The following is a 24874-nucleotide window of genomic DNA, read 5'->3' as shown; positions in this document are numbered from 1 at the left end:
AGGCTCTGTGGGTGGGCCACTGCGGTCCGGGAGACCACTTTCAGTTTTGCCACTGGTTCTTCTGTACTTTGGGATAGGTCATTACCTTTGTTCCTTGGTTTTCCCATGGCTGAGGAGCATCACTATGGCAATGAAAGTGTAAAAACCCTGTCAAGTCAACTGCAATGCGTCACCCATCTATCCCACTTCAGCCTCTAAGGCTATAGCTGCAAGACCTGTGCACATAGACCTTATTGCCCATTGTTGTGGTTTGGAATGGGAGGAAAATTTAGGGAAGTGAGGTAAAAGTTTTTTGTGTAATTGATAGTCTGTTGAATCACTGAAAAGCTGAATGCACCTCTGTGAAAAACACATGTTAAAGGTGGAAGAAACCAGGGAACTCTCTTTCCCTTCCGATCAGGAGCGTGGTAACACAGCTGGGCATCCCCTGACATGGGGCCGGCCCAGCCAGCACTGCCGCGGGGTTGAGCCCCTTCCCTGGGGCGCCTGCCGGCCCCCAACATCAGCTACTAGGCAGGGAGAGGGGGGATGCCGCAGGGCCGAATGGAGCCGGCCTTGCTAACATCTAACTGCCTACTACACCCTCCCCCCCCCCTCCCAGTCCGGGGCCCAGCCATGCCCACCGTGCCCCGGAGCAGCCCCGGGTCAGTGCCGGGATTTTACTCCCATAGAAACTACCCACAGTCATCAAGCAGGGGCAAAGATAATTCACCCCTGGTGTGTTGCTGCTGCTGAGTTCTAGCCTGGCTGATTCAATCCAAACCACTTCCGTAATTGCAACTCCCACCATCCCGACCGGGCTCCAGGTGGGATATCAACCCTTTCAATGCTTCAAAATTCCCTTGAGTGAGAGAAAGAAACAAAATAAAAGCATGTAAAGGAACAACATAAAAACAACATGGTCAGTGAAAAAGAAGTTAAGTTCCATATGAGAGGGAAGAGAAAATACTTTGATCTTGGGCCTGAAATCCTCTTGTAAACTATGGAGAAAAAACTCTTTTTCCCTATAACACATAAAACTATGGAGAGATGAAAGTGTTCGAATTTTAGATATTGAGTAAAGGCCTCTATACTAAAGTAAGCAGAAAATAAAGTAACTGTAATCCCACAAGAAGTTTAAACAGAGAAAAACAGAAAAGTAATCCTGTATCTCCAGGAGAAGATCTCTATTTTGTGTTGTGGAGAAAAAGAACTCCACCACTTTGTGAAAGTTGTAAAGCCGGTATGTTTATTATTACAGCTCCGGATGCAGGCGGGGACTGCTGTCCTCAAAAGGCATGCGTACCTCTGGGAACTTCTGGTCCCTTTTTATCCCCCTCTCAAATACATATGCATACAGTTTCACAATAGGTTCATACATATTCATTTTTACGAATTTCGCCTGACATTTGCCACTAGTTCTTCTTTATCAGAAAGAATTCCTAGGTCAAGCTGACTTGCTCTCTCAGCAGTTTCTGTCTCTCTTTATCTCTCCCTGTCTCCATTGTCTCTCCCCCCCCTTATCTCTGTCTTTCATTGACACAGTTTTCCCTTTAGCCTCGGCCTTCCGGCCAGGCTACACAGGCTTAAAGATGTACCTTTATCCTAAATCACAATGGATTTCTACTCTGGGGGATTTTTACTTTACCTCATTTCCCAGAGATGATTTTAGAGATAGATAATAAGAACTTTTGCCTCTGAACAACTCATCTTTAGAATAATACCTCATAAGTTAACATAACCCATCAACAAGCTGTGGGAAGGCTTGTGGAAGAGAAAAGAGACTTCATGATAACAGGTTCCCTGGGCGGCTGTTATTCATTACAAAATTAAAAACCATGAGAAAACTATTTTTTTCCTCTTGTGGAGAAGTCTCCATAACCTTAACAAGAGGGATTTCTCTACTAAAGTAAACTGAAGAAAGACTATTTTAGATATAGTAAACTAACTGAAAAATTTAAGGTTTATTTCTTTACATTATCAGTGGGAAAGAAATGGTTGTGGGGGGAGAAGTATTCTGAAGGGTTTGTTTTGATTCTTACTACCTTTTTTCCTTTTAATTACTTTTAATAAAATTTTCTTTATACTCTTCTAAAGGTTTTAAGCCTGCTTTACCTTTCTCCTAATCCTATCTCACAACCAAAAAAAAGTACACTAGCAGTTAACCAGCACTGAAACCCACCATACTCACCAACATATTAGTTAAAAAATCTCAAAATTAGGGAAATCTGAAATTAATGAACCAAAACCACTACACCCATCCATATAGACACCTCTCCCTCCTGGAACTTACAGGCTAGACAATATAGTTTCCATGAAAGCCTAGTTTTTTAGCTTTAAGCAAAGCACATCCAGAATTAGAGCACATCAGATGTGCCAACAAAGCCCATCCTAACTGGATAGACATGCTGCAACCTCGATTTTCCAATTTTCTAATTTCTTCCCTCCCAAAACATCATATACACTGCAAGCACACGGTGTTCGCTCTCAGCAAGCATGTGTTTTGGGGAAGATATGAGCCTACTTTTGTACTGTGCTTTTTACTGCATCCACTTCTAAATGTTGACTGTGTCAAGAGCTTGACAGATTGTCTTGGGGTGACTTTATGATGTTCATATCTGCATTTGTCTGTTTAGCCCAGAAATAAGTTTTGCACCTTTAAGATTAGTTCTGAGAGCGAAGGGGAGGGAGGGGGGGAAAGAAGAAGGGCTCCATTTGTTTTCAGAAACTACACTCACTCCTCTACATTCCTTTGGATGGACAGAGGGTAGGACAGAGCTCTCCTTTGCTTTTAGTTAGTTTCTGCCTAGCTGAGGCAGAGAAGTTCCCTGGACTGTGTTTTTTCTTTTTCTTTGGAACTGTTCAAACCTGCTCTGGACTGAACACCCAGAAGAGCACCGGCAGCTCGCACCTGTGATCAAAACCACATTACAATGATCACTGGGGTAAGATAAAACACAACCCATTTTATTATTTATAAAGTTGTGGCTAAGACTAAGAATAAACTCTATGGTGTGACATGATCAGAACAAGCATAGCAATGGCTAAGAAGCCTCTTTGCCCATTGATAATGAACGGATATCCTATCATCTTTCTTGAGGTCACAGTGTTCTCTTTCCTTGCATTAGGGTACAAGACCCTTCTGAATGTAACCGTCTCCTTTGAAGGGACACTTCTTAGCTGCTTGGCTTTCAGGGTTATGTATTTAACATCTATGCACTCAGGTTATTTGTATTCTTGCAGTCAGGAAACATGGAAACTTGTATAAAACTCATTGAAATGGCTCTCGCTAGCCATTCAGGCATAGGGCGGAGCTTCTTCTGGCTATCGGAGGTGGGACTAAAAGAAGGCTCTAGGGAGCATGATGACCCGGAGGGTGGTGGCATGGAGTAGGCAAACAGGGGCGTGGCATGGCAGTTTGTGCGGCAGTTCTCGCAGGTAGGGCAAGCAGGCAGAGTTGCAGGTATCCTCCTGCTAGTGGGGTTTTTATTTTATTTTGCTTCATTTTGGGGGGGGGGATTGTTTGGGGGTGTTTTGTTTTTTTTTTTTTTCAGCAATGGCCTCTAAACGACCCAAACCTATAGCTAGTAAAAGTGTACCAAGTCAAACAGAACCCTCCAAGAAGGATGCATCTGTCCAGACCCCTTCCTCTACGGAGTGTTTGAGCCTGTCAGCAATACCAGGGGCCGGTGCAAAAGATCCCTGTGTGCGGTGCGAACAGGTGAAGGATCTCCTCTGTCTAGTGGCCAAGCTTGAGGAAGAAGTAGAAAGACTAAGGAGTATTAGGGAAAGTGAAAGGGAAATAGATTGGTGGAGTTTCACCCTTCCATCCCTGAGAGAAGCCCACCAGGAGTCAGAGGACTCCCATGCCTCCTACTGTCAGGAAGGAGGAGGAGACCTAGTAGATGAAGGGGAGTGGAAATAGGTCCTTCCTCAAGGAGTTAATAAAAATTCCTCCTGATCCCCATCCCTTACACAGGTGCCACTTCAGAATAGGTATGAGGCCCTGGATCCAGAGGGTAAGCCAGATGACATCAAAGAAAATAATCTGCCTGGAGAGCCTCCCAATTATGCTTCATCTGTCAGATGGATCACTACCTCTAGGATTAAAAGAAAAGAAGGGTAGTCATAGTAGGTGACACCCTTTTGAGGGGAACAGAGGGCCCCATATGTCAACCGGACCCATCCCACAGAGAGGTCTGCTGTCTCCCTAGAGCCCAGGTACGGGATGTCACCAGGAGACTCCCTGAGCTGATTCAGTCCTCTGATTATTACCCACTGCTGATACTCCAGGTTGGCAGTGATGAGTCTGAAAAGAAGAGCACCAGGACAATTAAAAGGGACTTCAGGGCTCTGGGTCAAGTTGTTGATAGGGCAGGAGCACAGATAGTGTTTTGCTCAGTCCCTTCAGTGGCAGAGACAAATGATGAAAGGAACAGGAGAACCCACATTATCAACAAATGTCTCAAGGGTTGGTGCCATTGGCAGAATTTTGGGTTCTTTGATCATGAGGTAACTTTCATGGCACCTGGCCTGCTGGAGCCAGATGGGCTCCATTTCTCTGTTAAGGGCAAAAGGATTTTAGCCCATAAACTGGCAGAACTCATTGAGAGGGTTTTAAAGTAGGTTTGAAGGGGGAAGGGGATGCAACTAAGCTCTCCAGAAACAAGTCCAAGGGTGGCAAGCCAGTCAGGGGAAAAAGCAGCCCAGCTGAAGTGCATGTATACTGATGCATGCAGCATGGGTAACAAACAAGAGGAGCTGGAAGCCATGGTATAACAGCAAAGCTATGATGTAGTCACCATCACAAAAACATGGTGGGACGACTCGCATAACTGGAGCCCTGCAATGGATGTCTACAAGATCTTCAGAAGAGACAGGATAGGGAGAAGAGGTGGAGGGGTTTCTCTTTATATTAGGGAAGCTCTTGATACCATGGAAATTGAAACTAATGACGATAAAGTCGAATGCCTATGGGTAAGAATCAGGGGGAAGGCTAATAAGGCTGGCATCCTGGTGGGAGTTATAGACCACCCAACCAGGAAGAAGAGGTGGATAACTTATTCTACAAGCAGCTGGAGGATGTTTCAAGATCACCAGCCCTTGTTCTTGTAGGTGACTTTAACTTACCAGACATCTTCTGGGAACTCAACACAGCATAGAAGAGGCAGTCCAGAAGGTTCTTAGAGTGTGTGGAGGACAACTTCTTGTCATAGCTGGTGAGCAAGCCTAAAAATGCGGTTGTTAAAGTGGTAAGCGCTGCTGCCTATCTCTTGTCCCCAGCAAGCCTCTCCTGTCAAAAGGCAGGCTGAGTTAACATTCAGGCAATGCAGTCAAACCTCCACTCAACACTCACCACAGCTGACTCAGCAGTAGAGGTAAGAAAGGCTCTTTTGCAAGGTTTTATTCCAGCAGAGTTACACAGTCGCTGAAGGACAAACCCAGGGAAAAGAGAAAAACTACATGGAGCAGGCAGGTTATAAAGGGGAAGGGGTGGGGGGCAGAGCTAAGGGGTGGGCAGAGGGGCCTGGTCTCCAGGGCTAGGGGGTGGCCACCAGGGGTACCAAGCCAGTGACAGGGGAAGGAGAAACCCGGGGAAGTTGCGACACCAGGTCCGTGGGGGAGACTGTTTTTCCCTTTGGGAGAGATGACTCTATGGTAAGTAGTTAATGTTTCTAAGGCTGAGGGCTTGGGGATTGACCAAAGGGGAAGAGTTCATGGATGCTACACAAGCCTACCAGCAGAGGGACTATGCAAGATCATCTGTTTGCAAACAGAGATGGGCTAATGGGAGATGTGGTGGTTGGAGACCTTGTGGGGCACAGTGATCATGAAATTCCTGTTTTCAATATTTGGTGAAACAAGGAGGGGCATCAATAAAACTTCCTCACTGGCCTTCCGGAGGGCAGACTTAGGCCTATTCAAGAGACTTATTCGGAGAGTTCCTTGGGAAGCAGCCCTTAAGAACAAAAGAGTCCAGGAAGGATGGGCATGCTTCAAAACAGAAATCTTGAAGGCACAGGAACAGACTGTCCCTATGTGCTGAAAGATGAGTCGACAAGGAAAACTACCAGTCTGGGTGGGCAAGGAGCTCTTGAAGGAACTAAGGAAAAAAAAGGGTGCATCACCTTTGGAAGGAGGGTCAGATATCTCAGGAAATGTTTAAGGGGATTGCTAGGGCATGTAGGAAAAAAAATAGAGAGACAAAAGCCGGGTTAGAACTCAAACTGGGAACTTCTGTGAAGGACAATAAAAAATATTTCTGTAAATGCATTAATGGCAAAAGGAAGGGTAAGGACTACCTCCATTCTCTATTAGATGGGGAGGGAATTTAGTAACTAAAGATGAGGAAAAGGCAGAGATACTGAACACCTTCTTTGCCTCAGTTTTCAACAAAAAGATGGGTTGTCTTCAGGACAACTGTCCTTCTGGGCTGGTAGATAGTGTCAGAGAGCAGAATAGGCCTCCTGTTATCCAGGAGGAAGCAGTCAGAGACCTGCTGAGCCACTCAGATTCTCATAAATCTATGGGACCCGATGGGATCCATCCTAGGGTGATGAACTGGCAGATGAGATTGTGAAGCCTGCCTCCATCATTTACCATCGGTCCTGGCTCACTGGGGAGGTCCCAGATGACTGGAAGATGGCCAATGTGATGCCCATTCACAAAAAGGGCTGGAAGGAGGATCTGGGAAACTATAGGCCAGTCAGTCTGACCTTGGTACCTGGCAATGTTATGGAACAAATAATCATGAGTGCCATCACATGGCACCTACAGGATGGCCAGGGTATCAGACCTAGCCAGCATGGGTTTAGGAGGGGTAGGTCGTGCTTGACCAACCTGGTCTCTTTTTATGACCAGGTGACCTTCCTGGTGGATGTGGGAAAGGCTGTGTGTAGAGAGCTTGGTTCAGACATAGCTTAAAGAAAGAAGCGATGAAAGTACTCAGCTGAGAGAAAGATAGAAGCCTGCTGTAAAGCAGCTTTTCCCAAGCTTGATCTTGTAAATAATTAGGTTCTCAGCCACCTTTTATATAAACAACAAGATTCTCAGACCGTTCTGTCTGTAGCTGCTACTGAGAACAGATGGCCGGTCTGAGAACAGATATGAAAGTTTTGAGAACTTTTCATATCATAGTGAGAACACTGATCTTAGTTTCAATAAACAAACTTCAAGTATTGTAAACAAAAAGAAGAGCTGAAGTTTTCTCTACAGCCTATCGAGAGCTCAGATTTTGCAATATGCATGAAGTAAATTAACACTGTTATAAAAAGTGCCTAGTTAATCAATAATCAGAGTCAAATGCTGATCAAAGAAGATAAGTCGCTCCCTTCACTTCAACATAATGGTGACCCCGACGTGATACTGCGATGCACCACATGAAGTGAAACCGGCTCAGGTCCTATGCAGCGGGACGGCAAGAAAACACAATAAAGCAGATAAAAAAGAAGCTAATACGCGTCGTGTGCCTTGAGTAATTGTAAAGACGAGCTCGACTGATACGTGCTGCACGAGCCTTGAAGAGGCTGCAACCAGCGCTAGAAAAATTAGGTAAGAAAAAGGCAAGGAGCATATTTATAAAAACGGCAGATTAAAGAGATGAATTTGCAAAAAGATTTAACAAGACTTTGGACTGACGGCTATGCTAAAAGGGTTTTCCTTGGCCTCCATACAGTTTACGAGTTAACGAGATAGCGTGAATTCGGTGATTTATTATGAGAGAGTGATAAACCTGTCAAGACGCTGAGCAAGCTATAGGGAGAGAGCCGTCGCCGTGGGGGAAGCCGCGCCGCGCCCCGCCCCGCAGCCGGCGCCAGGCAGCCACCAGCAGCCCAGCACCAGCACCAGCAGCGCCGCAGCCATGCCAAGCCTGGCCCCGGCGGGAGCCAAGCCAAGCCGCCGCCCCGCCGCGGGACCAGAGTTTTTTTTTCGCCCGCTCCGACACCACGTGGAGCCTCCCCGGGGACAGCGGGGCCGCCGCAGGAAGAGCGACCGTGCCGCTGCGGCTGCAGCGCGGACGGAGCGCGCGCCACACCCAGCGCGGGGGGCTCTCCCCCCTCTGTCACGCGCCGCGGGAGCAAATAAACTGTTAGTGGCTCTGCTCTAAAACAGACAAATATCTGTTAGTTTTCTTGAATGTACCTGGACCTTATTTAAGCCACTTAAATCTGTTACCTTAGTTTATATGTATTTCATACTTATTCTCATAAGCTTTAGCTTTTTCCTCTCCTGCCCAGATATATGAAAACTCCTCTTACACACAGAAAAAGTAGACTGCCAAAACTAGTAGTAAGCCAAGAGAGAGAAGACTGCTGCTGTTCTGAAGTAGTTGTTTTAGCTTGTTGATTGAAAACTTAGATCTGCAGTTTTGTAGTTTACCAAGAAATACCAAGACTCTCTCTTCTGCCCCCTTTCAGCAGTGTTAGTAATTCAGTGATAGAAGTTAGTAACCAGCTTAAAGTGAAGCTGAGAAAGATGGTCACACTTTTTACCTTTCCTTGCTACTACAAACAGAGCCTTAGCTGTGAGGAGCCCAGGGCTAGAGTGCCCTGGCTCTGCTGCACTGGGCTCAAGCTTCTGAGCTCTCTCTCTCCTGTCTGTGCAGTTTCTGTTCTTGCCATATCTGTGCTTAGCTGCAAGTGATCCTGAGCCTAAAATAGAAACTTGCAGTAACTTAAGCTGTTTCAGCTTCCTTCTCTTAATTTTTAAGTACCTTTTTTTTTTTTTTGAGTTTCAGAACACTTCAAGTATCCACTCTCCAATAATAATAGTTTCAAGAAGTTTTGCATTTCAAAGTGCAGACAGATCTCTCTATCAAGTTTTAGTTTGATCCTAAATGCTGCTTTTAAAGATTTTAAAGTGTCTTACTCCAGTAGTATGCAATGTGGCTTTGCTGTTCCCTAAGAGAGAATGTTTTTCATATAGCCTTCATAATAGACTTGTAGAGTCAAAAGTAAACACACACAATGAGAAAAGAACTTAGAAGAAGAATTAAGAAATGAGAAACCCGGAAGTTTCTGATGACATAGTTTTAGCTCAAGCCCTGAAAGCTAAATTAAGAGTAGTACACATTTTGAATAAAGAAAAATAGTTTTAGTATAGATTAGAAGTTTTATTGAATTACTGATATAGAAAGTAATGCATGAACACAAACTCTAAGTAGTATATTGTGTCTCAAAGATTTGAGCTAAAAAATGTCTATTTTGCACAAAGAAAACATCTGTTGATGTATTTCCTGAAAGAAGCCCTTTATAAAACTACTATATAAATATTTTTAAATAAGAATTGTTTCCTTTCTCTGAATCCAAAAAAAAAGTTTGTTTTTTAAAGTAGTGTTTCCTACTCCAAAGCCACTTTAGAAGGCATAATAATAATATAAATAAAATAATAAAATATGAAATAAATAATAAAATAATGATAAATAATAAAATGAATAATAATAATAAAAATATTAATAAAAATATGAAATAAAAATATTTGAAATAATTAATAATTTCAAATTTTAGTTAATAAAAGCATAGTTTTTAAAAGCATGTGATTAACAAAAACATACAGCATTTAGTATTCATTTAGAGATATCACTTGCTTTCTATCATGATTGCTGGCAAACAAACTTTTGTTGACCAAAAGTTTTCTGTTAAGATTAAAATTATATTAAGTTATGAAGAATTTAAAGTCAGTTAAGTTTTGTTAAGTTAAAAAGTTTTAAGTCTAAATATTATTGAGTTTAAGTGATGCCAAGTTCTGTTAAGCTAAAATACTTAAATTTTAAGTATTTTAAGTCTAAATGCTATTTAGTTTAAGTAATGTTAAATAGATTTATACTTTTATGATAAGCGTTTATTTTATGACCTGTGTGCAAAATATTGTTGTGAACATTAGAGAAACTCTAGTTAAAAGAGACAATCAGAAGTATTTGTGAGTAGAGCTGTTTTTGTTTAAAATATATCTGCTGTTTGAGAATAGAAAACAAACTTCCTTTAGCTTATTTTTGTAAGTTATATTAGCACACTTAAGTTTTGTTTGAGCCTTGTAGCACATAGAATTCTTTTTTGTATCTGTTGTATAGCATATCCTATAAATAGTCATAGCCTTTTTAGTTTGTTTCCCTAGCTTAGATCCCTTGTAAGAGAGAAACCTTGCTAGCTGAGAATATTGCTTATAATGTAATAATTGTTAAAATTGCCTATTTTTGTGTTGCAAAGAGTGACAGTTAGCCCATAGAACTTTTCTAATTCTTGTTTAAGTTTTATTAGTTAATTGATTTTATATATAAGTTTTGTTGATCTTAAAATAAGTCTGTTAAGTTTAAATATTTTAAGTGTTTTAAATGCATGCTAATTTTTCACTACTCCAAATCAACCAAAGGCTAAGAATCTCCCAACTGATGCCATTTGAGCCAAATGACTAAAGAATTACAGTCTGTAAAACTGATTTTGAACTTTTCTGAGAAACCCAAGAAAAGAGATGTGAAAATCTCAAAAACAGAAGAAATCATTTTCAGACTCGCCGTTTGCCTCCTCTCCAAGTGCACATGAAAGAGAACAGCTGACAGCCTTTTAACCCTTTAGAGTAAAAGCCATTGCTTGAACCATGGCTAGAAGACCTTATAGAGATACTGTGTGTACTTTTGAATGCTTTTTCTTATTTTGCTTTGTATTTTTAGTTGTATTCAAAATATAGTTAGTAAGATGATAGAGAAAAACTTAGCAACTAACCTCCTTGCCCAAAAAGAAAGAAACGGGGGAAGTGTAGAGAACCTGGTTCAGACATAGCTTGAAGAAAGAAGCCATGAAAATACTCAGCTGAGAGAAAGATAGAAGCCTACTGTAAAGCAGCCTTTCCCAATCTTGATCCTGTAAATAATTAGGTTCTCAGCCACCTTTTATATACACAACAAGATTCTCAGACCGTTCTGTCCTTAGCTGCTACTGAGAACAGATGGCCGGTCTGAGAACAGATATGAAAGTTTTGAGAACTTTTCATATCATAGTGAGAACACTGATCTTAGTTTCAATAAACAAACTTCAAGTATTGTAAACAAAAAGAAGAGCTGAAGTTTTCTCTACAGCCTATCGAGAGCTCAGATTTTGCAATATGCATGAAGTAAATTAACACTTATAAAAAGTGCCTAGTTAATCAATAATCAGAGTCAAATGCTGATCAAAGAAGATAAGTGGCGCCCTTCACTTCAACAGCTGTGGATGTTTTCTATCTGGACTTCAGCAAAGCCTTTGGCACTGTCTCCCTTAGCATACTCCTGGAAAAGCTGGCAGTCACAGCTTGGACAGGTACACTCTTTGCTGGGTTAAGAACCGTCTGGATGGCTGGGCCTAGAGAGTAGTAGTGAATGGTATTGCATACAGTTGGTGGCCAGTCACTAGTGGTGTCCCTCAGGGGTCTGTGTTGGGGCCAGTTCTGTTTAATATCTTCATTGATGATTGGATGAGGGGATTGAATCCCCTATCAGTAAATTTTCAGATGACACCAAGCTGGGAGCATGCGTCCATCTGTTGGAGGATAGGAGGACTCTGCAAAGGGACCCGGACAGGCTGGATAGATGGGCTGAGTCCAATAACATGAAGTTTAACAAGTCCAAGTGCCGAGTCCTGCATTTTGGCCACAATAACCCTCTGCAGTGCTATGGGTTGGGGACAGAGGGGCTGGACAGTGCCTAGGTAGAATGGGACCTGAGGGTAGTGGTCGACAACCGACTGAACATGAGCCAGCAGTGTACTCAGGTGGCCAAGAAGGCCAATGGCATCCTGGCCTGTATCAAGAATAGTGTGGCCAGCAGAACCAGGGAAGTCATTCTTCCCCCGTACTTGGCACTGGTGAGGCCGTACTTTAAGTACTGTGTCCAGTTCTGGACCCCTTAGTTTAGGAAGGATGTTGAGATTCTTGAATATGTCAACACATACACAAGCCCTATGAGGAACGGATGAGGGAGCTGGGGTTGTTTAGCCTGGAAAAAAGGAGACTCAAGGGAGACCTTACCACTCTCTACAACTACATCAAAGGTGGTTGTAGTCAGGTGGAGGTTGATTTCTTCTCCCAGGTGACAACTGATAGAACAACAGGACACAGTCTTAAGCTCTGCCAAGGGAAGTTTAGGTTAGACACTAGGAAAAAATTCTTCACTGAAAGAGTGATAAAGGACTGGAATCGTCTGCCCAAGGAGGTGGTGCAGTCACCATCCCTGGACATGTTTAAAAAAAGACTGGACATGGCACTCAGTGGCATGGTTTAGTTGATGAGAAGGTGTTAGGTCATAGGTTGGACTAGATGATCTTAAGATATTTTCCAACCTAGTTCATTCTGTGATTCTGTGAAAATATGTAGATGTGGCACTTAGAGACATGGTTTAATGGTGAGTTTGGCAGTGCTGGGTTAAGGGCTGGACTTGATGACCTTAGAGGTCTTTTCTAACCTAGATGATTCTATGATTCTACACCTACCTTGTGTTGCTGCTGTTACTAGAGTAGTTTGGTGTAAATACTAAGCATACAATTACACCAAGCCACAAAGGTGTCACCTGCATTGTGCTTTACAAGGAAGATGCCTCCATGGACAGCATCATTCAACCCCAGGTAACTGTGCCATCTCCTACATGTCTCCATAGACAGCTTTTTCAGCTTCACTCAATCACAGCCTTGGGTGACAATGTGCCATCTCCTCCATTGATGAGGATGTCAGTGTCACCCTCCAGTATGCTCCAACATTCTTGTGCTGATACAGTGTGGCTTATGTGGGGGTCAGGCCCTTCACTACAGCTCTAACTTAGCTAGATGCCAATATTTAGGCTGGGAGGAACATTTTAGCCACGGGTGTAGCCATCATTGTGTAGCAATGTATCTGAACAACTTAGGCAACATTGTGCCCCAACAAAACTATTTCTATTTATTCTTATCAGCACCCTCTGGAATTTGTCAAGGTTACTAAGACATAAACTGTGCTAAATTAAGAAAGAAGAGGCTGAGAAACAGAATACCAAAACCACAAGAACTAGATAACAGAGGGCAGTGAACCACCTGGACTGTAACCAATCACATACTCTGAAGAGTGCGTGCAGAATGGATGGACAAGATAGAGGCACCAATGAAGAAATGCGTGACTAGCGTGTGCAGTAGTTTTAGAATGTATAAATAAGTGCGTAATGTAAACAATTAACAGCTTCTACTTAATCATATTGGTTAGTCATGCAGAAGTCCTGATTTCCCGCATCATTGTACTTGATTCTTTTGGTAGGTTAAACCTCATCCCAATCAAGCCTTCATGTACGTTTGTATTAATATTTTTTTTTAAGAACTGATATTCTATTCTGCTTATCCTCAGTGTAATCTTTCCCACTTCCCTCCTGACTTGTGGTCAGACTAGACAGGAACATGTTCCCTTCAACATTACATCAGCAGAATGAATGACTAACCCTCATGATTAAACCATTGCAACATTTCTTAGAAGAGAAAAGCCCTTACACAGCTGTCATTCTTCATCCAAAAGGTGGCTGCACCCCAGTGCTGCAGCCTGTAGTAGTCCTTCTGGGATACAATGGGAAAAAAAGTGGTCAAAGATGCTGATTTGAGTTGAATTAAACACAGATAACTTTTTTTACCTTCAAGTCACAGATTCTAGCTACTGGTTTTGCAAACACTATGGCGGAAGACTGGGACCATTTGGGCTCTTGTGCAGCCTAGAAACATCTTGAGCTTTAAAACAGTAGGTAAAATTGTATTAGAAATTCCAATAGCTATATCTAAGATGTTCAGCTCTGTCATGGTTTGACCAGGAAGGAGTGGGAATTCTGGGAAGCTGTGGTCAAACCAATGAATGTTCTGAGTTTGATACTGACACCTGGTGTAGCCAGTGGGGTTTGGACACACCTCCGAGAATACACAGGGGTTAAAAGCAAGGCACTGCCCTGGCACTTCCTCTCTTGGACATCGTCGGGCGAAGAGGTCAGATCTCTTCCCCCGCCCGGCCCGCTGCTGCTGGGCAGGGGAGGGGCCGCCATGCGGGAGGCCTGGGGCCTGGACAGAGGTGGGGGTTGAGGGGGCTTTCAAGGATGGAAGGGTGGGGGAGCCCCAAGAGACATCGAGACAATCCGGCAGCCAGCCCCCCCCCCCCCAGGAGAGAGAGAGAGAGCCGGCGGCACCGAATGTGATGGCAGCCAGCCAGGAGGAGAAGGGGGGAGGGAGCCCGGCCGGCCGCAGCAGCAGCACGTGTGGGAGTATCATCTCGTCCCAGGACAGACAGAGACTGAAAACTTTTAACCCTTTCTTGCATGATTGGGGCCTTGCAAAAATGCTAATCCTCCTCGAAGCTGAATAAGAAGGGAGATGAGAGATGAGATAAGATAAGGACCTGGCCCGGAGAATGTGGAGATGATTGGATGGGGAGAGATGATTTGGAGTGGCCTTTTGGCTGGACTTTTCTCGTGGCTATGGACTCAGTTGTTCCTGTGACACAGACTGCATTTAGGGGGAGGCAGTGCCTCAAAACCAGGAAGGTTCTTCGTGAGGACCCCCCGGCCCCAGGGGGTTGGAAAAATATGGGGGGGACAGATGTCCCAAAAGCAGAGACTGTGCCTTTTTGGAGTGAGACAAGGCATCCTTGAAAGACAACCCTAAAAGCAGCTCTGGCCATGCGTCAGTGGTGAGAGCACTGGGCATGGAAGGACGATGTTACAAGCGGCAGAAGGACTTTTTTTTCTTCCGGGCGGTGCCGAAGTAACAGAGAAGCACACGAGGTTTCAGTGTGTTTCCAGGAGAAGCCTATGGAACGAGAAAGACTCCTTTCCTCTTCATGAACTGATGTTTGAGTATACTAAAGTGTCGTGCCGGGCTGGGCAGTTGCTTTGGGAGAATGTATTGGATTGGGAAAGTCAGGTGGTGGGGGAGGAGGAAAATGGTTTTTTTGTAAGGTTTTCAATTCTTTTCTTCTTTTTTTTCCTTATAGTCCCTCCCTATTTTCCTGTAGTTTAAGTAATAAAGTGGTCTTTATGTTTAAGTTAGAGCCTGTTTTGCTTATTCCTGGTCACATCTCACAGCAGACACCAGGGTGAGGCATTTTCATGGGGGGCACTGGCTCTGTGCCAGGCTCAAACCATGACAAGCTCTTACTATCCCATTATGTCTCAACTCAAAGGACAGCATAAAATAAATCAGTTAGCATTCATATTTTCGGGAATAAGTCGTGCATTGATTTTATTATTAAGCCTTTCTTCAGACTGATCAGTGTTGCCATATATTGTGATTGTATCATAGTAAATTAATAATCAATTTCATATGGATGGTGTCAAAAGATGGAGCACCTCTCCTATGAGGACAGGCTGAGAGAGTTGAGACTGTTCAGCCTGGAGAAGAGAAGGTTCTGGGGAGACCTTAGAGTACCTTCCAGTACCTAAAGGGGCTACAGGAGAGCTGGAGCGGGACTCTGGACAAGAGCATTTAGTGATAGGACAAGGGGGAATGGCTTCAAACAAAAAGAAAGTAGGCTTAGGTTTGATATTAGGAAGAAATTCTTTCCTATGAGGGTGGTGAGGCACTGGCACAGGTTTCTCAGAGAAGCTGTGACTGCCCCATCCCTGGAAATGTTCAAGGCCATGTTGTATGGGGCTTTGAGCAGCCTGGTCTAGTGGAAGGTGTCCCTGCCTGTTGTGAGGAAAGGGTTAAAAGTGAAAGAAAGCTGAGGAGGATGGTAGATTGGCTCAACTGACCTTGCAGCTGGGAATGCCAAGGCCTGGAGAAAGGTGTGGGAAACCTGCTGTTTATCCTGTTTTGAGAAGTCAAATTCCTGTGTAGGGATAATGTAGGTGTTTGTAGAGACTTGGTGGGACTCTCATGGACATCCTTGAGCTTCCCGTTTTGGGAGAGAGAAGACCAAAGCTCAGAGATCATAAAAAGCACAGAGAACATCACAGCAGGGTACTAAAACATGAGTGCCCAGGCCCTGAATAAACTGGTGCAAAGAGTGGATCTGCTGCCTGCTTGCATGGACTGGGCCTAATGGTGCCTCTGTTCCCACTTGCATATCTCTGCCTGGGTGTTGCTTTGGGATCCTCTTGTTAAAAATGATCAAATCAGTAGCCAAATTTATAGAAAAATTTAGCAAAGATTTATTAGATTGATAACAAAAATTAGAATTTCGAAAAACCACCACAACCAAGAATGCGTCTGCCCCGGACACAGGCGCTGGGTGAACTAGGGTCCACTGACAAAGTGGCAGCGTTTCCCCAGGAGTTCACCCCGAGTGCTTCCAGTGGCCAGCTTATATACAGTTTATTCTGCCTGGGGCAGGGATGACCACATAATTCTTTGTGCCTCTTTGCATGTAAAGTTGGATCCATAGATGTGTAGAAACAGAGAAACAGAATGTCCAAAGCCTAGACGAATGTCTGAGTGCCCAAGAGGAAGAGCCATTCACATGTAGTAGATGATGCCATCTCTTGAGTAGCAGAGATTTCATCAAATCCAGGTGCATGATCTCATGGGCTTCCTGAGATGTCCCGTTGATCATCACCCAGGAAATTCCAGATGATATCTTCCAGGTGCTGGTGTCAGAGGAAATCCTCTCTGATGGCTCCAGCCTGTCTCCTACATCTGATAATGTGTCCAGTATAATCCCAGAGCTTGTCCAGGAACTGGACAAATAGTCTAGAGTTATTCGATTCTGGTACACAAAAGCCCGTACCTGGGTGTGCTGCTGACTTAATAAATCCAGAGCCTCGGAGGTGTGATTTGAAACAACTTCCATCACTGCTTGCAGCCTAATCAATCTGTTCAGTAGGTAAACTGGAGTCCTATACCCGTTGCTTCCATCCTGAGCCCGAGTGGCCGGCCCATCATAATCAATTATTCTCACCGCTGGCCACTTTTCCTCCCTCCAGATTTGTTTACCATTTATCACTGGTATTATTTTTTCAGGCTTCTTCTCTCCCTCCTCAGGGTCTCGTATAACGGAGCCCCGAGCAGATTACTTTTTGTCCTCCGGAGAGTAAAGAAAACCGGCCGGATCATACCTAAGGTGCATGATCCCTTCCACCTTGGGGATAACTCACTGTATGCCTTCTTCCCACAGATCCAGTAAATTTCATCCGGGGCTTTCCATTTAATATTTATTTTCCCTGGGTGTCCCCAGTATTCCCTCATGTCTTCCAAGAATTGAAAAGGGTTGGCTCCTGGATTTTTGACCCAACACAGTCCCACTCTTTTGTCCCATTCACAATTTCCGGCTCCAGTACTCCAAAGGAGGTGCTGGTTGCCAGATCTTGCTTTTTGTGTCTGAGTTCACCATTAGGGTAGATACACAAGGAGTGTATCCCACCATTGTGACCATGGTCACAGGGGTTTTCAGGATGAGAGAGAGATGAAAATGTTGACTCCATGATCAGAAGGCTTGATTTATTATTTTATGATATATATATATATATTACATTATAACTATACTAAAAAGAAATAGAAAGAAAAGGCTTCTTCAGAAGCTGGCTATGCTAAGAATAGAATAGAAAGAATGAAAACAAAGGAGTTCTCTCAGACTCTCTCTGAGATAACTCAGTCCTTGATTGGCCATTAATTATACACATCCAAGATGGGCCAATCACAGGTGGACCTGTTGCATTCCAAGCAGCAGATAACAATTGTTTACATTTGTTGTTGAAACTTCTCAGGTCCAGCAGGAAAGGATCCTAAGAAAGGATTTTAATGAAAAGATGTCTGTGACACGCCATCTCAGTGTACTCCCTTCCTTCCCGACTGATGTAGATTGTTCCAATCACCCTTTGATCTAAAATCCACCCCTCAGGTCTCTGTGCCAATTTTGAGACCCTCGGATTGTCCCACTTTAGAAGCTGTTCTGGAGCCAAACCTTCCCCTTTCCAAGGCCATTTCTCTGCAGAATTCAGCCCCCCACAAATCCAACAATTTGACAATCCCAATTCAGTTGCAATCTCTTGCATCAAATCAATGAACAGGTTCCTGTCTGGGGAAGGTAGTTCCCCATCAGCATATTGTTTCTCCAACATTTCATATTGTTCTCCCAATGTTTTCAATTGCTCCTGTTCAATTCTTTGTCTCCTCGATTCTGACTCCCTCCGTTTCAGTTCCTGAGTTACCTCCTTCATTCTCTCCTCGGGATGCTTATTGTTTTTATTTTTCACAAAGCAAACAATCCTATCATATTGAAGGCATACTCTGTTATCATTATCCAGTGCCAAATCCAATATAATTGGGTCCTGGTTCAGGGTGAGTTTGCTGTCTCACTTTGTATTTTTCACCAACCAATACATTTTCCCATTCATCATGCATATTCCCAGTCTCATGTTGTCATAACAAAATGAATTCACCTGGTGGTATGCAATAAAGATAGATTCTGTCCTTCCCCCAACTCACATGGTTCAATTACACTGATTACAAATGGGGATTGACATTGGTTCTACGCTTCTTTTCCTCATTTGGTGCTTGTGGTCATTTGACTGCCCATATCCTATTCCTGCTTCGGGACTGATACACCAAGTCCCGATCTCCAATTCACATAATTTGACCCTAGTGCCATTCCTCCAACAGTACCTGCCAGTTCTCCTAAGACATTCTTTTGGGGCTTGGTATGCCAAGTATCCCTTGTCCTTTGCAATCCAGACCACCTGAGTACTCTTTTCGCACTCGTCCGCCAAGCTGTAACTCCGCTTTTCTTTGGGACCTCAGTGCGCAGACTCTTCATCCGCAAATGACTAGGCTTGGGCCATTCAAGATTCCCACCAGGCATAGTCCTCTGCCTTTGCCTCGGCCCCCTGGGGTGCCACCAGGGGCGAGGAAGACCATCTTCACGGCAGCAGGAGAACTCTTCAGGGAAGACTCCCTTGGACCTAGCTGCATACCTCCTCTAAAAGGCTCCCCACCGTGACACTCTGATTGCATCAGAACTGCACGGGACTCTGATGGATTTCCGCACTCCACATCCACTATTTCTGCCTGAAACCTAGGCTTCCCACGCACCCCCTTTTGAAAGATCTGAAACCACTCCTCTGAATCTAATACAATGATTCCCCAAATTGATGGCTAAGGTTAGGATACGGTCAGTCAGCTCAAGCTCTTTATCCAAACACTGGGTACACAGCCCCTTTGGCCTCTGTCTCCTCCTACAACAAATGACAAAACACCCCCTGACAATATTCACATGTAAATGCACAAACGGATAGCATACACAGTCTGTCAGTATACAACCTATCCACTCGCTGTTGGTCATTGATGGGGACGCTGAAGTTTGATCTTCAAGTCGCCAGGAGAAGAGGTGATCTTCCACTCAGGCTTCTCCTCCTCCTGCTGTTCGACCTTTTTCACTCTGGATGCATGTGTCCAGCCCTTCTCCGCCGTCCGAATGGCTGTGTCTGTTGTCAGGAGGACAAGGAAAGGACCTCCCCAGTGAGGAGAGAGTGGCATTTCTTTCCACACTTTGACAAACACCTTGTCCCCTGGTTGAATTTTGTGAATAGCGAACCCCAGAGGAACACTCTGTGTCACTATTCCGTGTTTTCGGAGTTCCTGTAAATCTCTGTTGATTGCAACCAAATACGGCTGGATCTGACCCTCCTCAAACCTGGGGTGTCCCACCGGCATTCCATGTCTATATGGAATCCCATATAACATTTGGAAAGGTGAGAGCCCTGTCTCCGAGTGAGGCATGGTCCCGATATTAAGCAGTGCCAAGGGCAAACACTTCAGCCAGGACATTTTTGTTTCCAAAATCAATTTAGATAATTGTGATTTTAACTTTTGATTCATTCTTTCCACCTGTCCTGAACTCTGGGGGTGCCATGGAGTGTGGTACTCCCATTGGATGCCCAGCGCATCAGCCATCTGCTTAATAACCTTTGACGTGAAATGAGTTCCCTGATCCAAATCAATGCAGTTCACTACCCCATATCGAGGTACAATTTCTTCTAACAATTTCCTGGCCACAGTTTGGGCCATTGCCCGGGAGCTGGGGAAAGCTTCCACCCAATGAGTCAATTTATCTACAATTACCAATATGAATTTGAACCTCCCCACTTTTGGCAACTCTGTGAAATCAACTTGAATTCTTTCAAATGGATGGTATGCAATGGGGCGACCTCCCAGGGCTGCTTTTCTGGCCCTTGATTTGTTGATCCTTTGACACACCACACACCCCTGTACCTCCTGTTTTGCCAATTCATAAATTCCCTTGCACCCAAAAAATTTCAAAAATTGTTCTGCCAGGGCCTGTGCCCCCCAGTGGGTTTTCTGGTGCAGTTTCCGCAAAATCCTTCTGGTAAAACCTCTGGAAACTAATTCCCTCCCATCAGGTAGCTTCCACTCACCTTTCTTCAAATTTGCTCTGATCTTCTCATAACATTCGATCTCCTTTTGGGAGAGCTGAGGGGGATTGTCAGGGGCCTCTACCCCTTCAGTTTCAGGGGTACTTACCACCATCAACGCCGTGGTCTTGGCCTCCTGATCTGCCAAGTTGTTTCCCTTTTCTGGAACTGAATCTCGGTCTGATGTCCCTTTACATGAACCACCGCAATTTCTTCCGGTTCCCTTAGTGCTTCTAAGATTTGCTGGATTAATTCCGCGTGCATCAGTCCCTTTCCTCTGGTGTTGATCAGTCCCCTCTCTTCCCAAATTTTCCAAACGTGTGAACCACCCAAAATGCATACCTCGAATCTGTGAAAATTGTCCCCTTTTTCCCTTTAAGTCCCGTCAATGCCCTCAGAACAGCATAAAATTTGCATGCCTGTGCAGACCAGCTCGCATTCAGGGGACCTGCTTCTATCACCTTCCCCCATCTCCCATCCACAACTGCGTATTCTGATTTCCTTTTCCCTTCTATCACTCTGCGTGAACCGTCTGCAAACCATTTCTCTCCCTCGTCCAATTCCTCTTCCTCCAAATCCTCCCTGATTTTGGTTTGCAATTCCACCACTTCCACACAGTCATGGGTCAGCTTTTCTGCAGCTTCCCCAAACAAGAACTGCGCGTGGTTCTGCGCAGTCATAGTCCGCAATTCCAAGTCTTGTGAATGAATCAAAATGGCCTCGTATTTCAACATCCATTTCTCCACTTTCTGCTGTAGTATGCTCTGTACATTGTGCGGTGCAAATACTACCAAGGGTGCCCCGAAAGTCACCTTTTGGCTTCTTCCACTAACAAAGCCACAGCCACAATTGCTTGCAAACACGTGGGCCATCCCCTGCTGACCGGATCCAACAACTGAGACAAGTAACCCACAGGTTTCCTGGCTCCAGCCCAATCCAGTGTTAACACTCCGTGTGCTGTGTGATTGCTAGCATCCACGAACAAATGAAAAGGTTTCCTCACATCAGGAAGACTCAATACCGGTGCTTCCGCGAGAGCCCCCTTAATTCCCCGGAATTCCTCGTTATCTTTCTGTGTCCATTTGATTCGATTCGTTGTGAGCTTCTCATAAAGAAACTTCACCTTTTCGCTGTAACTTTCCATCCACTGCCGGCGGTACCCTAACATACCCAGCAGCTGCCGAACTTCCCTTTTTGTCTGCGATAGGGCGATAATTCCTGCCACCCTCTCTGGGTCTAATTTCTTTGTGCCCTTCATGAGCCAATGTCCCAAGTACCTGACCTCAGGTTCCGTGAACTGTAATTTTGATTTTGAAACCTTCAATCCCCTTTCCCCCAGAAAATTCAAAAGCTCAATTTTGCTTGCCGTTACCTCCTCCTCCCCCTGACCCGTGACCAACAAATCATCTACATATTGTAGAAGCTTTGTCCCCCCCGCTTGGTACAAAATGACTTAAAACCTGCTCCAGCACCTGTCCAAATAGGTTTGGTGAATCCACAAAATCCTGAGGTAATGAGGTCCACCTGAGTTGTTGCTTCCTATTGGTCTCTGGATCTTCCTACTGAAATGCGAAAAAATTACGACTGTCCTCCGCAAGAGGGCATGTCCAAAAAGCGTCCTTTAAGTCCATAACACTGTACCACGTATCCTCGGGAGAGAGATGGTTTATTAATGTGTACGGATTTGAAACGGTGGGGAAAAATGTCCCGTTGATCATCACCCAGGAAATTCCAGATGATATCTTCCAGGTGCTGGTGTCAGAGGAAATCCTCTCTGATGGCTCCAGCCTGTTTCCTACATCTGATAACAGGTCTGTTATAGTCCCAGAGCTTGTCCAGGAACTGGTTACAATGCGAATACCTCTAGCCTCTACCAGGGCAATTGCAGACATGTGGCTCAGGGATACCCTTATTCATACGATAACAGGGTTTGATTTTATCTCAACTCTGTCTGGGAATCAGTTATAATGTGAATAGGACTCTGTTCCTGGACAGGGTGGTTTCACAAGCATGGGTTTAAACTTTACTAATATTTTATACACACATATACCTATTTCTATAGCATGAATTATCTCTACTACATATAGCACTCTGGTTTGTGAAGCCATGAAATAAATTTACTCTTTGCATTTCAGACGTGTTTTTTTGTTTGTTCCAGCTATATGCCTGTGTCAATTCACACTCTGCCCATGGCAGGGGGGTTTAAACTAGATGAACTTTACTGTCCTTTCCAACACAAACCATTCTAGGATTTTATGATTCTATGTACAAATACAATTCACTTTGCTGTTTAAGTTTTTTAACTCATTGCCCTGGCATAAATGTGTCTAGTGGATGAAATAAACAGGGCCAGGAGACTTCTTCTCCTTTTAATGCCTTTATTAAAAGTGATCAGCTCAGGATTGGGCAGCTCGGACGGGTCTGCAGCTTCCCGTCTTTTCTCCCCAGACGACGAGGAGGAGGAGGATATTCGCAGCTTTGTCCACTAGGGGCAGAGCTGTGCGTCCGGTCCTCGTGGGAGCCTTTAGGGCGTGGTGACCCCTTCCGATGTTACTATTTGCCGACTCCCTCTGTCCGGTCCCTTGCGTCGTGACGACTCCCGTGCTCAGGGTGAGAGGGACTACGGAGGTGTTGCGCATCTCTGCAGGCTCAGCACTCCGTTCCTGCCGTCCAGACATCACTCCAATCTCTCAACTCTTAGGTGGCTCGTTGTTCTGGGGTCTTTTTTAGCAAGCTAGAAGCAGTAGCTTCTCATGGCATGCTGGTCCTTGGAGTTATTTTGCATATCCCCCCCCCCCCCAAGTCTCTTTTCCTCACTGTTCGGGAGGTCCCCACCCTTCACTGTCTCAGAGAAGAGCCATTAACTCGGCCCCAGCTAGGGCTTTTACTGATACAAAACCAACTATTAACAACAACGACCCGTAATTACCATAACACAAGCATCACCCCAGCAGCAACCGTGGTAACCTTTTTCTCACAAAAAAATTACCAGAATTTTTGTTCATAACAGTGGAGCCATTATTTGCATTTCTCTCTAATTGTTACCAGAGGACATAAAACTGCAGCTAGTTTAAAACAAACCAACCTGAGACAGTACTTGAAAACCTGAGAGCTGGAGGTAACACTAGGATTTGAATTGCACAATTTAGATACAGATACCACTTATTAGCTCTGGTGAATCAACCTACCACAACACCCTATCTCCTTTTCTTCTGCCAGAGAAAGCAAAAGTCAGATTTAGTGGTCAGGATGAGGGTATAAACGAGACAGACCAAGAACTTTGTAGACTGTCTGCACTGTCAATCATGATTTGATATAAAAACCCACAAGAAATCCAAAGAACAGATGCAGCACTGAACTTGTTTGTTTTTTGGGGTTTTTTTTGCAGTTAATGATTAGGTAGATAGCATCACAGACAGCCAGCACCACCTGGCACTGCTCCAGGCAACACAGTGGCATTTGAGCAAGACTTGAGTCATACATTAATCAAAACATCCTCTTCCCTTCACAAATGAACCACCAGAGCTGCTTTCAGGCTTCAGTGTCATGTCAGGGAATGATCTCCACTCAGATAATGTAATCAAGAGCAGACAGAGCTGCTTCAAGAATGATGGAGTGAAGCTGTCTTTGCTTCTTCACTGATCTAGATGCTTTACTGGATGAAAAGCTGACCTCATCAAAGAAATGAGGTAGTCACTGCAAAAGAAAGGAAGCAAAGAACTGGATTAACATAAAATTTGTTATAAACAAAAATCTGCCAATTTTTTTGTGAAAAAAAAAAGGGTTGCAAAACCAGTCAAACAAGTTGCTGCTAAACTGAAGTTCTACCTGTTTGTTATTGTAATCACTGGTCGTTGTAGCTAATTGCTCCTTTTGTATCGGTAAAGCCTGCCTGAGGCTAAGTTGTACTTCTCCCCAGACAGTGAGGGGAGGGGACGTGGGAGGGGGGCATCAGAAGGTGCAAAATAACTTCGGGAACAGCATGCCATGGGAAGGAACCCTGCCAAACTTACTGAAAAGACCCCAAAAACAACTAACCAATACAGAATTAAGAAATTAGAGTGATGTCTGGACGTGAGTAACAGAGTGCTGAGCCTGCAGAGATGCTGAAAACCTTTGTTGCCCCTCGCCCTAAGCAGGAAGACTTCGGCTGAAGGCAAAAGCCTGGCTGGGGTCACTGGAGAGTTGCAAAAGACGGGGTTACATACACTGCTCTCGTGAGGACAGCACCCCCGGCTCTGCCCCTAGTGGACAAAGCTGCGCATATCCTCCTCCTCCGAGTCACCCTGGGAAAGACGATGGAGACTGCAGATACGTTGAGCTCCCCAATCTTGAGCTGATCACTTTCAATAAAGGCATTAAAAGGAGAAAAAGTCTCCTGCCCTGTTTATATCAAAACTGAAGAATTCTCTTTTCAAGTCATCAGTTAGAAACATTGGTTTCTGAAACAGCAATCCAATGTGAGTCAGTATTTCCAAAACCAGATGACTGGTTGAGGAGAAAAGCACCATTTCCAAAGGAGAGAGTCAAATTTACATTAACTTTTCATCAGTCTAAAGCTTCAAA

The 24874-nt window shown here is 44.3% G+C and overlaps 1 protein-coding gene across 8 annotated transcripts in view; it reads right to left on the bottom strand.

The window, feature by feature from the left end:
• Positions 1 to 24874, bottom strand: part of LOC141726923 (dymeclin-like) — a 226948-nt gene that overhangs the window by 91227 nt on the left and 110847 nt on the right. For 5 of the 8 annotated variants that reach the window (XR_012577873.1, XR_012577885.1, XR_012577883.1 and 2 more), the window contains one exon: positions 15946 to 24004. The exons of 2 other annotated variants lie outside the window; for them this stretch is intronic. The gene's annotated coding sequence lies outside the window, so the exon portion shown is untranslated. Of the gene's footprint in view, positions 1 to 15945; positions 24005 to 24874 lie in introns of those variants that run through there. One more of the 8 variants, XR_012577877.1, reaches the window with a different exon arrangement.

Source organism: Zonotrichia albicollis, chromosome W, assembly GCF_047830755.1.
Source record: "Zonotrichia albicollis isolate bZonAlb1 chromosome W, bZonAlb1.hap1, whole genome shotgun sequence".
Classification (NCBI taxonomy): Eukaryota; Metazoa; Chordata; class Aves; order Passeriformes; family Passerellidae; genus Zonotrichia; species Zonotrichia albicollis.
Note: the sequence above shows the minus strand (reverse complement) of the source record. Positions and strands in the feature narration are given on the sequence as shown.